Here is a 13,551-nt window from a genome sequence, read left to right on the forward strand (position 1 = left end):
CACACAATTACCTGCCAACTGGATACATTTCTGCCAACGGCAATTAAGTTTTCTGAAGCCGTCACGGAGGAACTCGACATTCTGTTTCTCGAATTACAGTTTCACAGTTCTATCAACGTCTTCATGAGAAGCATAATGACGTCGCTACAGATCGTCTTTCGCTATCGGGAACAGACGGAAGTTTAGTCTCCTGTCACAATTGAATGGAGAAAGGCGTCAACTTCATTCTCGTAACGCGAAAAGAGGAGTTTCTGCCAAATTTCAAGCATGTGCACTTTCATTTCAGGAGTCAGCATCCGGGATACCCATTGTACACAGATCTTCCGATAGCCAAGCAAAGCAATAATGTCACCCACACGTTCTTGTGAAATGCCGATTGTGCTTGCAGTTTCTCTCTGAGTGATACGAGGATCGTTCTGAATCAATCTGTCAACATTTTGCTAGTGAAACTCGGTGGTTGCTGTCACAGGACGTACAACTCTTTGTTGACGCAGGTCAGATGTTCCCGCCTCAAAATCTTTAAACCTACTCGCCAACGACGCACAGTAATCACATCAACACAATCACCATAAAATGCTTTCATTCTCTGATGAAACTCCTTTGGGGTGACACCTTCTGCTGTCAAGAATTTAATGATTGCACGTTATTTAAATCGCGTTCACCGACCGTCTGCGCAGGGTTCCATGCTTTACACTGTAACAACACAACCGTTCAATGGTAAGCCTTCCCGCCATTGGAGCTGTAGAGGAGAGGCTACGGAACAAGCCATTACCTGCCGCATACCAATGCTGACAACTGTTGAAGAGTTAAGAAGGTGGAGGCATTACTTTTCAGTCAACCCTCGTACACAAATTAAAATCTCTCTGTAGTCACTTATAAATACATCCATTCGCAGACATCGCTTTCTAAAGAATTTTAATCATAAGCCAAGGAGTACTTCACTTCGTTGCGGTTTTAAGAAATATTGTTGTTATTGGATAACTAAAGGGTATTAGAAATGGCAAAAAACAGTTTTCTTCGGAGACTGTATCGGAACTCCTTTTTAATTTACCTCACTGTATCTGTACTTTTATACAATCTGGTACTACACTAATGTGCAAAACGTAAGGATGAAAGTTACTTTCAGATGATGCGTCACTGCCAAGTAACACAGCTCGATTGAACTTGGACCGTACATTGAAATAACTGCTACTGTATAGTACTGTATATAGCGGAAAGAAATACATAATAAAACTAAAATGACAGTTTTATTTAAAGATAATAATTACACTGTAGGCACTTCTATTTACGATGGTCCGCAAGACATTACAAAATGTCCCCATTATAGCATGCACATGGACGAGTTCTCTGCTCTAAGATCGAGAAGTATCCCTCCACTTAAGCTGTTTCATATTTTTCCTTCTGTTGCAAGTGTAAGCATACGCCAAGCTGTTAGAAACTTCGAGAAGCCACACGCGAGTCCTTCCACATGATACATTTTCCTCTCACGCCAGCATTCCACTGCCCACTGGTAGGCTTCGCCTCTCACCTTTAGGAACTATGACAAACATATCTGCCTTGTAATACCTTTAATTCTGCTGCTACAATATTTTCAAAATTGAACATTTAATCAAACAGTAATTTCGGTTTATATATAGTTCTCATCAACTAACTGGAAGTTTTGCACTGCATACCTCAAAGGCTAGTTAATTGAAATTAATTCTTTACCATAAATTATGTTATTGCATAGTATTACAGTCGATAATCAGCAATAAAATGGAAATGAAATATCGCTGACATTTCTCGGATCGTATCCAAGTTTTGTTTCCTGTTAAGATATTTTATACAAATTCTGGGGTCCCGTCACGTGTTTTCTGAACACTGGCACGAGCTTGTTTCTCAGCTTCCATAAAATTGTACGGGAACCACAGAGGACGGATCTCTCTCACAGTAGAATATTCTGGCAAAACACTATGTATTGCAGTCTTCGTATAAGTCAGGTGGTAAGTGTTTCTCATTAAGTCACAGCGAGATCGTCTTCAGTAATTCTGCACTAAGAACTGATTTTGATCAACAAACTATGAAATCACCATTGCCGGTAACATGAGTCACAGCGAGATCGTCTTCAATAATTCTGCATTAAGAACTGATTTTGATCAACAAACTATGAAATCACCATTGTCGGTAACATGATACCGAAATCAGGAATACTAACTGCAACTGTAAAGTGACTATCAAAACCGCAACGAATGGATAGGTTTTACAGAGCTAATCTTTTACGAATGTAGTAAAATAAATCATTCAATGAAAAACTTGACTATCAAAACCGCAACAAGTGGATACGTTTTACAGAGTTAATCTTTTACGAATGTAGTAAAATAAATCATTCAATGAAAAACTTCAAGTGAAATTTCTGTGGTTTCACAAGATTGTTTTGTTGAAACGCTCACTCAAAAAAAAAGAAAAAAATAATACAACACAAATTCTGTTTGATAATAACAAAGGAGAAATATTAAAGCCATATTAATGCCAAATATTAATAATGCTCTATACAGTCGTTAAAAAATTACTGCAGTAGTGACATGCCTTTTGCAGTCGTTTTGCAAAACACATTGTTCTTATAGTTAACCAAACAATTAAGTCCAGATTGGGTAGAAGGAAAAACTCATCGTTTTTGGGGATACAACGAAGTGTCAGTATTGCATTATTTCTGTAGTGTCCAAAAATTAATGCTGAAAGTTACTTAACTACTAAGTAGCGTACACACATCAAAAAAAGTTTTTCATTACCCCAGTTCCCAAAACTCAGGAAGACAGAGGTTGTCTGATAATCCGTAGGCTCTTACTTTGTTTATCAGGCGACAGTGCGGAACTGTATCGAACGCCTTCCGGAAGTCAAGGAAAATAGCATCTACCTGGGAGCCTGTATCTAATATTTTCTGGGTCTCATGAACAAATAAAGCGAGTTGGGTCTCACACGATCGCTGTTTCCGGAATCCATGTTGATTCCTACATAGTAGATTCTGGGTTTCCAAAAACGTCATGATACTCGAGCAATAAGCATGTTTCGTAGAAAGCGTCAAGAACTTTGGACACAGTACGCTCATCGGTCAACGTTATTGTGACAGTGTACTCCTCTGCCATGTGGGTTTTTTCAGGGGTAAGTTAGGACTTCATTTTTATAGATGACAATGCGCAACCTCACCGAACTGTGTAGGTGAGGAAGATACTGCAACAAAAGGACATTCAGCCAATGGACTGGTCTGCCCGTTCTCCAGACTTAAATCCCGTCGTACACGTTTGGAATGCATTGGGCGGACGTATTCCAGTCCACACACACGTACCACCAGCCATTCAGCATTTATCAACCGCGGTTGTGGAGGAATGGAGCACCCTTCCTAAAGAACACTTTACCAGTCTTGTGATCAGCCTGGGAGCACTACGCAGAGCATGTATTACCGTACTTTGCCGTCACAAATCCCACTAAGAACCCTGTCCTGACATTCTAAATGTTGAGGGGACCAAGACACATCGCGTTGACTTCAGCGTACATGTTCAGTTTCAATAAATTAGTCATTTCTGTTCGTTTAATCGCTTACTTTTTTTAGCTATCTTCTGTCCTATCTGTAGGATTTCTTTGTTTCTATGGCCCAAGTTTCGTGGAGCAATGTCCCTTTGGTGTGATACATCATGTGGAAGTTGCTTTCTTCCACCCGTTTTGTGCACAAGTGTGTTTATGATAACTACTCATGTGTTTTGATTACCTGAACGTCTTGAAAATGACCAAACGGTCGAAACCGCAATAGTGGATATTGCAATACACACATGGTCAATGGCGGACATGAAGTTTTCAAAAACCCCTAGGGGACTGGGAGCCCAGTGGAGCATAACACTAGTAAGTGGACTCCTCTTAAGCTTAACTGATAAAGTTAACACGAAAATTGGTGTCATTTCCGTAATTGTTTTAGAAAATCGTTACATGCAGATTGACTGTAAAGAATGAAAATACGTGTTTTGTAGATAATGTCAGATCTTGTAAACTTTTGTAGATCGTTTCTAATTTCAAGTCAAGCACCGTCTCTTTTCCAGATTAATATATTCAGGGAATATGTGACATGTTGTGTAAACAGGACAACAATGTGAGTGGCGTGCCAACTTCCGTTTTTCATATCAAATCAGCTACATAAAAATGAAGTAACTGAGATGTTCAGTTGTGGCATGAACAGTAGATGCAACAGTTACAGATAATTATGGGGAATGTTCAAATGTGTGTGAAACCTTATGAGACGTAACTGCTAAGGTCATCAGTCCCTAAGCTAACATACTACTCAACCTAAATTATCCTAAGGACAAACACACACACCCATGCCCGAGGAAGGACTCGAACCTCCGCGGGACCGGCTGCATAGTCCATGACTGAACTATGGGGAATGACACTTCCAGGTAAGACCTGACTTGTTTTATTATTTCTAAAATTTTTCAACGATTCTCATTACAAGAGAATGGCACAATATGATAAAAACTGTAGGTTTATACTTTCGGTTCATACACACCGACAGGAGCTCAAAATAGCAAATCCACGTACTTAGATCAGGCACTTATGAATTTCAAATGGTTGATGATTACATATGTTAAGGTAATTACAGTTGGAATAAAATGTCATACTAAACTAGGCTACTGGCGTATATTTTTAATTGCCTACATATAGCATACAGCATGGATGTTGGCACCTACCTCAAATATGTCAGAAGTGATCGTCGTCTTCATTTGTCTGCCATTCACATTTGCTTTAACTGTCCGAAACCGCTGAAGAAGATCTCGTGTACTGTGTAACATCGCTATGTGAATGTTTCCCCGTTTCAGTACAACATCAATTATCTTCCAAATAAACGTCAAATAACTGTTTGGAAAAGAGTAGAATGTGCGATTGGGAGAAATAATAGTTGCTCATATTGTTAGGGTTAAGAATGCGTTAGTAAAAAATCTGAGTTACCAAGCAAATGTTACTCATTGTCTCAAAATAGTTACTTACTTTATTTCCTTGCTTTATGAAGGTGAAAACTCGTATTTTATCAAATATTAAAGCGAGTACTGACAGTTGCAGCCATCACCATATACAAGGTGATAATGGAGAAGTGTAAATTTGAAAGTAAATACTTTAAACCACGTCCATGATGTTTGCAAGTCACCACTTCACTATATATCGAAAAGTTGTAGATTCTAAACCAGCTTTAAAGCCACCTTGAGGAAAGGTCTGAAAACAATTGCACAGACACCGTCCGCAAATCGTCACACATTCCGGGCTGTAAAACCGAAAAATCTGGCACTTTTGACCTACTTTCGCGCCCAGACTTATGCAGAGCCGCTCCTTTACAGTTGCAGGCCGCAGTTCGTGAACAGGCAAATTTAATGTAAAATATATACGAATAACGTTTTTTGGTCTGCAATGCTCGCTCATATGTGTAAACAAGTCTATTTCTTCTTATTTTACAACCTCATGTTTATCGTATTTCCACGATTAACATTCCTGGAGGTACCTCATAATGGTCTTCAACTGTTTTCAGACCTTTCTCGCGGTGGCTTTAAAGCGGGTTTGCCGGCCGAAGTGGCCGTGCGGTTAAAGGCGTTGCAGTCTGGAACCGCAAGACCGCTACGGTCGCAGGTTCGAATCCTGCCTCGGGCATGGATGTTTGTGATGTCCTTAGGTTAGTTAGGTTTAACTAGTTCTAAGTTCTAGGGGACTAATGACCTCAGCAGTTGAGTCCCATAGTGCTCAGAGCCATTTGAACCATTTTTTTAAAGCGGGTTTAGAATCTTTCGAGCCAAGTAAGCAGCAGGAAAATCTCTCAGCTGTTATAAGAGCTCAGCGTGTAGACCTATTGATTCACATTCAATATGTGGCATACTGTTGTGCGTGTTGTCAGAGTGTTTAATTATTTACTTTTATTAATTAATTGATTAAGGTAACAAAACTTCGTGTCTGCTTGTCACATAAATATGTATTGATTTGTTCTGTTAGAGAATTCAGTGAGCTATTCATTGATGCCCCACAGTGTCTTGCATGAGATTGTGTGTAAGAGGTATTATTTTCATACATTTATCATATTTATGTAACTTTACCCTGAGGTATTTTTTAAAGCACTGGTTGTTTCGACGTAAAATTTTCTTTTTAAAAGTGTGTCTGGAGTTATTATGTAACTACTGGCTGCATGTGTCTCCTTTATGCTGATAAACATTCGCGGCGGTATTTCACCATTTTTGGCTCCTCATGCAGAGTTAAAAATTAGACTAATCCTCCACTAGCCAGGTGTCCGACAGCTTCCTAACAAGCCACGAACCTAATCAATACTGGATATGTGGTGGGTGTTAGAAAGATATTAAAGTGTTGTAAACAAAATGTTCGTACACACATCCACATCGGTATTTTTCAAACCACTTTTCTTGTTTCATCCGAGACTGGAGCACAGGAGGAATGTTTTCAGTAAGTCTCCACGTAAACTTGAATTTGTTCAAGTATATTTTAATGGAGGTTGTATGACGTATCGTCTTTTAATGGAGATTATGCGAGGTATACTAGATGGGAGGAAATACAGTGTCGCTTGGATCCCAGGAGATTTAACAACAAGTAGATTTAACAGAAAACCTCCCCATGATGAGCAACGGCACTCTTGTAGCGTATGATACAATCATATGAGTGAATATTTTTTTGGCACTCGTACTTACTAAATAAATCCACGACAATGAAACCACTTGTCATCAGACATCAATTTTCTCTGTTAATCCTTCTGGCAAGTGCCTCATCGAGACGACAAAAACTCAAGAATTAATCAGTGAATCGAGTGTGAGGTACAGTAAGCTATATTCTATCAGTGAATCTCAGTTTGCCTTTCCGACAGCTACTTCAGTGTCGTCACTAAGCTGCATATCACTCTAGACACATAGATCTAGGTGTGATATGATTGTGACTGTTTCCATTGGCTAAGCACTAATCTGCCATTTCGAAATTCATGCAACGAGTGAAAGACGGTACCACTGCTCAATCTTAGGCACTGAAATGATTTCATCATTCTACCTTTCTGTGCAGTGTAACAACTAGATGATTTTACATATGAATTTGATGCGTATTTCATTTTGTGTACGACTGTACCATCCTAGTTCTGTAATCAGATCGTTATAAGCCATTCTCATTCAAACAAAGGAGGGAATATACCAAATTTCTAAGTTCGTTGCTTGAGATAAGTAAACTAATAATGGATAGAAGCGTTATAATGTTATTTAGTACGTACAGAGCTTTGTTAGTGATCAAATAATAATAAAAATGTATTAAGGTAACAATGGACAAATAAGTGCCCTTAAATGTATGAAACTAAGGCCAGCTGCAACTGTAAGATTACATCACATTCAAAAACCGTGGACAGAAATGTATTCAGGGTAGAAGATGTCCCACGAGAGTGCCACCTTATCCCTCAACACACAAAATTAGAGAGGTTCAATTTCACATGCAGGCATACCAGCTATCGTTCTTCTTGTGAACCACACATGACACGAATAGAAAAAGTGAGAAGTGAGACTGGAACACGAAGTACCCTCAGCCACTCAGCGGACGTTAGCTTGTTCTTTATGGATGTAAATGTAGATGTAGATATTGCTTTCAGGTAAAGTTCCACATTATACCGTAAAGCTAATGCACTGTACCACCACACCTTGATATCATATTCTTGTACAGCACCATACAATACCACCCAGCTAATGCACAGCTCTATTCTGTCTGTGTGTCACATTCAGGCACAGTGTCATACATACAGTATTATCCTGTATGTAAGGATGCTACTCGCAAAGGTCAGCCTCCGTCCATGTCACAAAAATCTTCTAAAGTTCACCTGTTCACTTTTAATTCCAAACTTTTCGATGCGTGTAACTCCAGCCATTCACGATTATTTTGTGTCTTGTCACAAGGTGTAGGGTATATGTCAGGTGAACGGCCGCTGTGGCCGAGCGGTTCTAGGCACTTGTGTCCAAAACCGCGCTGCTGCTACTGTCGCAGGTTCGAATCCTGCCTCGGGTATGGCTGTGTGTGATGTCCTTAGGTTAGTTAGGTTTATGTCCTTACGTTGTTAGGTTTAAGTAGTTCTAAGTGTAGGGGACTGGTTACCTACGGTGTTAAGTCCCATAGTGCTCAGAGCCACTTGAACCGTATGTCAGGTGAGTGTACATAGGATCAACTATCTGTCAGATGAGGTGTTCCCTGCTGAAATTTTGGAATTTGTATAAGAAGCCTTAAATCATGAATACACATTTCGCTTTGTTGAACAGGAAGAAGGAAGCACGCTGAATATAAAAATTATATTCGTCACTTCACAATAAAACTGCAAGGATTTGACCTCTTGTGCTGCATGTATTGCCCTTGAAAACCAGTGGCCTATGATCGTAGTCATCTCCGAAGACGTGTCAGATACCTCTGCAAAATTTTGTCTCCTGTGTTGGATCCATACTACAGAAGTTATCTGTGGAGGAAATATCAAGAAAGAATATTTTATGGATACTATATGTCAGAACAAATACCTATTAATTACAGTAAAGGATGCAGCTCGCATCAAACCACAGGAAGAAGTAACTGTTGTTTACCCCAGAGCATCAAGTGAATCGTCATTATAGCAGTGTATGTCTATGAATGCTTACGAAAATTTTAACCCGTGTTTAATTTGATTCCTTCAAAAGTTGGAAGTGCTATTTATTTTAATGAAGACAAGATTCTCGTTTTATATGTTTGCCATGGAATATATATATATATATATATATATATATATATATATATATATATATATATATATATTATTTGCTTACATCATCCCTATTCTTTAGGCTGCTAAGTTTTCCAAATGATTGTCTTCTATATGCTTTAACTCCAGGTTCGATTGCACACATATCAATTGGAGCATTCATAAACTTATATACGCCATCCATAATCTCCACTTGTCAAGAGTTTATATTTATGGTAGTAATACTAGAAGACAAACGTATATCACACATACATGCACTTCTATACTCCTCATCCTCATCAAGGATACATGCTTGACAACACCATCAAACAGTGGTTAAATATGCATTCACCATAGATTGAGTCTGTTCATGGCGGTCTGAAATGCAATGTACAGGCCACACAGAGTAATGGGAAATGATAGAAAAAATTCTGCCTCCTGCTAAAATACACGAGACGCTGAATCAGGGAGCTAGTCTCCATGCTTAATGGTGGTGGTGGGGGCTTTAGTGGAAACCTAAAATCTGGAAACTGTTCTGCAAGCTGCCTCGATTTCCACTCCAACATCTTAGGAGATGAGTCACAAAACATATCGCCATACTGATTTTATTTCTGCTGCTGCTCGGGTGTGTCATCTGCATCAAGATAGATTTATGCTGACGGAGAAATAAAACTAAACGAAGGACGTGCAATACACATACAAACACAATAGAGGTAATGGCTTAGTATTTGCATCTGACTGAGTCAGTCAGTTATTTATTTCAGAAGTGGTAGGTCTCTGATAATGTTTCGTGATGGTGATCAAGGTTTCACTATGGTGTGCAGTGCACAAGTGGTGTTCATCATGGTGGTTGGTGTGCCTGGATGCTAGGGATGAGTAATGGAGGGTAGGTAATTCCAGAGCAACGGAAACTGGAACAACTAATTTCGACTGGCAATGTTACAGTCTATGCTAATGTACACAGATGAGAAATTTAGAATTGCAATCTTTCGTTTTGGACGTCATAAGCGATCTCATTGATAGCAATCCTGGATTGTGACATTGTAGGTCTGCTATCTTGGACTGCCAACTTGAACTTTAAGCTTAGTGGCTACCTTGGATTTTGTATGTAGCACAAGAAAAATACTTGCACTGTGACATCAGGGAAATATGACGTAGGATACAGATGTGTTGAAGCTGAGTAGTTTTTGGTAGCAAAATGGAACATTTCTCAAGGCTGTGACATTGCTTCTATTAATAGCCTGCGTATTAGCAAACTCTATATGCGAGTGTTGTAGAACATGTACTGTTACGTTAAGTTTGTGGTCTGGCCTAAAGCACTCGTGAAACTCAACTGCTTGATTTTTACTTGGTGTACTAGGCGACTTGTCATAATTTTTGCTGTTTGTTTAGACTTTTGTTACGATTTCACCGTAAAGTGGAGCAGTTTGTTTTAGTTTCACTAAAACCTGGGTATTTTGTTCTAGCGGTACTGCAGCAGGGGCTTTCTGTTGGAATTTTACTGTAACATTTTGACGAAAAGATTAAAGCTTTATGTAATTTCTACTGATCAATAAAGTAATTGTTCAGTTTCCCACCATACACTAGTTTACATAAAAGTTTGAATTTAATCCAAAACATGTCAGAGTACCTGCCATAAAAAAATTCCCTGAATCTTGAACGGCTCTAAATTTTACATTGTCAGAAATATTTCACAACAGTGCATCATATTTCAGTGTCCCAGAAAGCAGATGAAGTACCCCCACTTCCCATGCACTGTGTTTTACTACTCATCTCCATGCAGATGCAAGCCCGCACATGTGCAGCTGTTTGTCAGAAAGGGACTTAGAAATGCTATGGAAGCTTGGAAGCCTGTAAATAGAATTTCACTACCCCAACAACTGGTTATGATTCTGAAAACTTTTTCATATTGCTCACATTTTCAGAATCCTTAATTTCACTGTGTGTAAATCCGCTGAATATGTTGGACATCTTTTGTGTGACGTAAGAAAACATACATTTTGTGTGACGTAAGAAAACTTACATTTTATTAGAGGAAACGCTTTGAGCCAGCGTGAACACTAGATCGTTTTCCGTTTATAGTGCGGAGAGTTCGGTGTATGACATACGTTGATATCAAGTTTCCAGCACATCAAGGCCTATCTACAGATAAACGCTATGTTACTTAACGGACAATACCAACAGTTATCAAAGAACGCCTGTTGTCATTGCGATACAGGTAGTTGAGAATCTGTGACATGACAACAACAACAACTAGTACTACTACGACTACTATTACATCTAGATGGAAAACTGTTTGAATAGTTAGTATGAATCCTACTACCTTACTAAATTCGCAGTGGGACCAACTGTATGAAGCTACCGAATGAATGCACCACTACAGAAACCACTAGCACTCCACCAATTCCATCACACTAAGTATCTATCTTCATGACCTATTAGAGTGCGTTTTCCTGTACGACAATTGACAGTGGTATAAGGCTTAAATCATGCTATAGTCATTTGAGGAGCAGTCAAAATGGTATCTTGTTAGTCATAGAATTTGTCTGATGTATATGTATCTGTGACAGCTTTAGATGTCAAATCTGTAGCTGCTCTTTAAAGGAATTGAGTAAACATAGCCGGCCGGGGTAGCCGAGCGGTTCTAGGCGCTACAGTCTGGAACCGCCCGACCGCTACGGTCGCAGGTTCGAATCCTGCCTCGGACGTGGATGTGCGTGATGTCCTTAAGTTAGTTAGGTTTAAGTAGTTCTAAGTTCTAGGGGGCTGATGACCACTGCAGTTAAGTCCCATAGTGCTCAGAACCATTTGAACCATTTGAGTAAACAGGTAATGCCACATGCGTCATTAAGCTATGGAGAATCTGCTGTGGTACTGTTTCGCCTGCCAACAATCATGAGCCTGTATGTAGAATGCAGTGTGAATATTAATAGCATATCACGCTATCATGAGCATCTCAACTTTGCCCGCAAAAGATTTCCTATGCAAGCAACTTGCTGAAGGGAGCACACACGGACATGTATCAGAAATGATTTGAAAATTTAGTGGAAAGGTGTAATGTCTATACCATTGTGATAGAAGTATATCCAGCAGATCAAAGCAACTAACATCATTATTTGTGGAATTTTCTGCTTCCTACTTACGACGATTTTGAGTCTGTCATAAAACAATGGATAGTACTGCCTCCTGGAAGAAAGACATCTACAGATTTCCTTCTCTTCTACTAGCTGTGTTGTTCTCAAGAAGTACATATCACTGACGTCCATTGTTCAACTTTTGAAGGATTATATGAACCGTCTCTCAATGATTCAAAACTTTAATTGCTGAACAGAAATATGATGACTATTTCATGAAAATTTGATGTTATATACCTTCAGGAAACTACCATGGGTTTGTGTCATGAATAATTCTCGCTTTGTCTGACGTAAAAGGCATACCAACACAGTATAAAACACATGATCATACTATTTTGGCTTATCATTTTTTATACTCTTGAAATGTGTACTTCGATTGTGGCTGAAAGTTAATCAGCCAGACCTTTAGATTCCTTAAATGCCTTCTACGTTGGCTCACTATGGGATAAACTTAGGTTTTATACTAGACGGACACAGGAAATGTTTCACCAGAAGATGCAGAAACTGAGCAACCTTTGTTGTATGTGACTGTTGAGACGGTAGAGTTCACATCACACTATGTTTACACCACAGTGGCGCAGAAAACTTAAGTGTGAACCATCATGTTTTATCAATAGATGGTTCAAATGGCTCTGTGCACTATGGGACTTAACTTCTGAGGTCATCAGTCCCCTACAACTTAGAACCACTTAAACCTAACTAACCTAAGGACATCACACACATCCATGCCCGAGGCAGGATTCGAACCTTCGACCGTAGTGGTCGCGCGGTTCGAGAGGAGGAGGAGATTACTGTTTAACGTCCGGTCGACAACGAGGTCATTAGAGACGGAGCACAAGCTCGGATTAGGGAAGGGCGGGGAAGGAAATCGGCCGTGCCCTTTCTAGGGAATCATCCCGGCATTTGCCTGAAACGATTTAGGGAAATCACGGAAAACCTAAATCAGGATGGCCGAACGCGGGATTGAACCGCGGTTCCAGACTGCAGCGCCTAGAATCGCTCGGCCACTCCGGCTGGCCATCATGTTTTATCATTTCCTGCTTCAATTTCCAGGAACTTTCACTGCAAAAGACTGTTTATATGTATAAAATGAATTGTTCTGAGTGACTGACTGACGGACTCATGATCACCCACCTAAAACAACTAATAATAGACACATGAAGAGAGTGCTGGTCCTATTCTGTAGGCATCGTTTAAGAAGTTATTTTCTTTAAAATTCCACCTCAAAGAGGATGAAATAGAAAATTAGATGTTTCTTTTTTTTCAAATATGTCCCTAATAAGGCAATTTTGAAGACAAAACTACGGAAAATGATCTGTGTTTTTTGGTCAGAAATATAGAAACACGTGCATCTTCATGATTTCGCTGCGTAAAGAGTGTTCCACAAAATTTCGGGTGTGGAGCAGCATAAATTCGGTTTCTTCTTCTAATATTTTGGCTGAATACCGTCCAGCCATCTTCAGAATGAGCCGAGGTGACTAACGCTCCAGCACTTGCTCCGTCCTTTTAAACTCGAGTTCTGAACCACTGCGTATGCTACCAAAGCTACACAAGGTGCCAGACACGTTGATAGGCGGCAAAGAGGTGTAACATACGTATGGAAATTAAATCTGTGGCTGCGCAGTCGATCCACACGGTGATGTCGATGTGTCACAGAGAGCTGCACCGACGCCACGTCTT

Source organism: Schistocerca americana, chromosome 2 (assembly GCF_021461395.2).
Source record: "Schistocerca americana isolate TAMUIC-IGC-003095 chromosome 2, iqSchAmer2.1, whole genome shotgun sequence".
Taxonomy (NCBI): domain Eukaryota; kingdom Metazoa; phylum Arthropoda; class Insecta; order Orthoptera; family Acrididae; genus Schistocerca; species Schistocerca americana.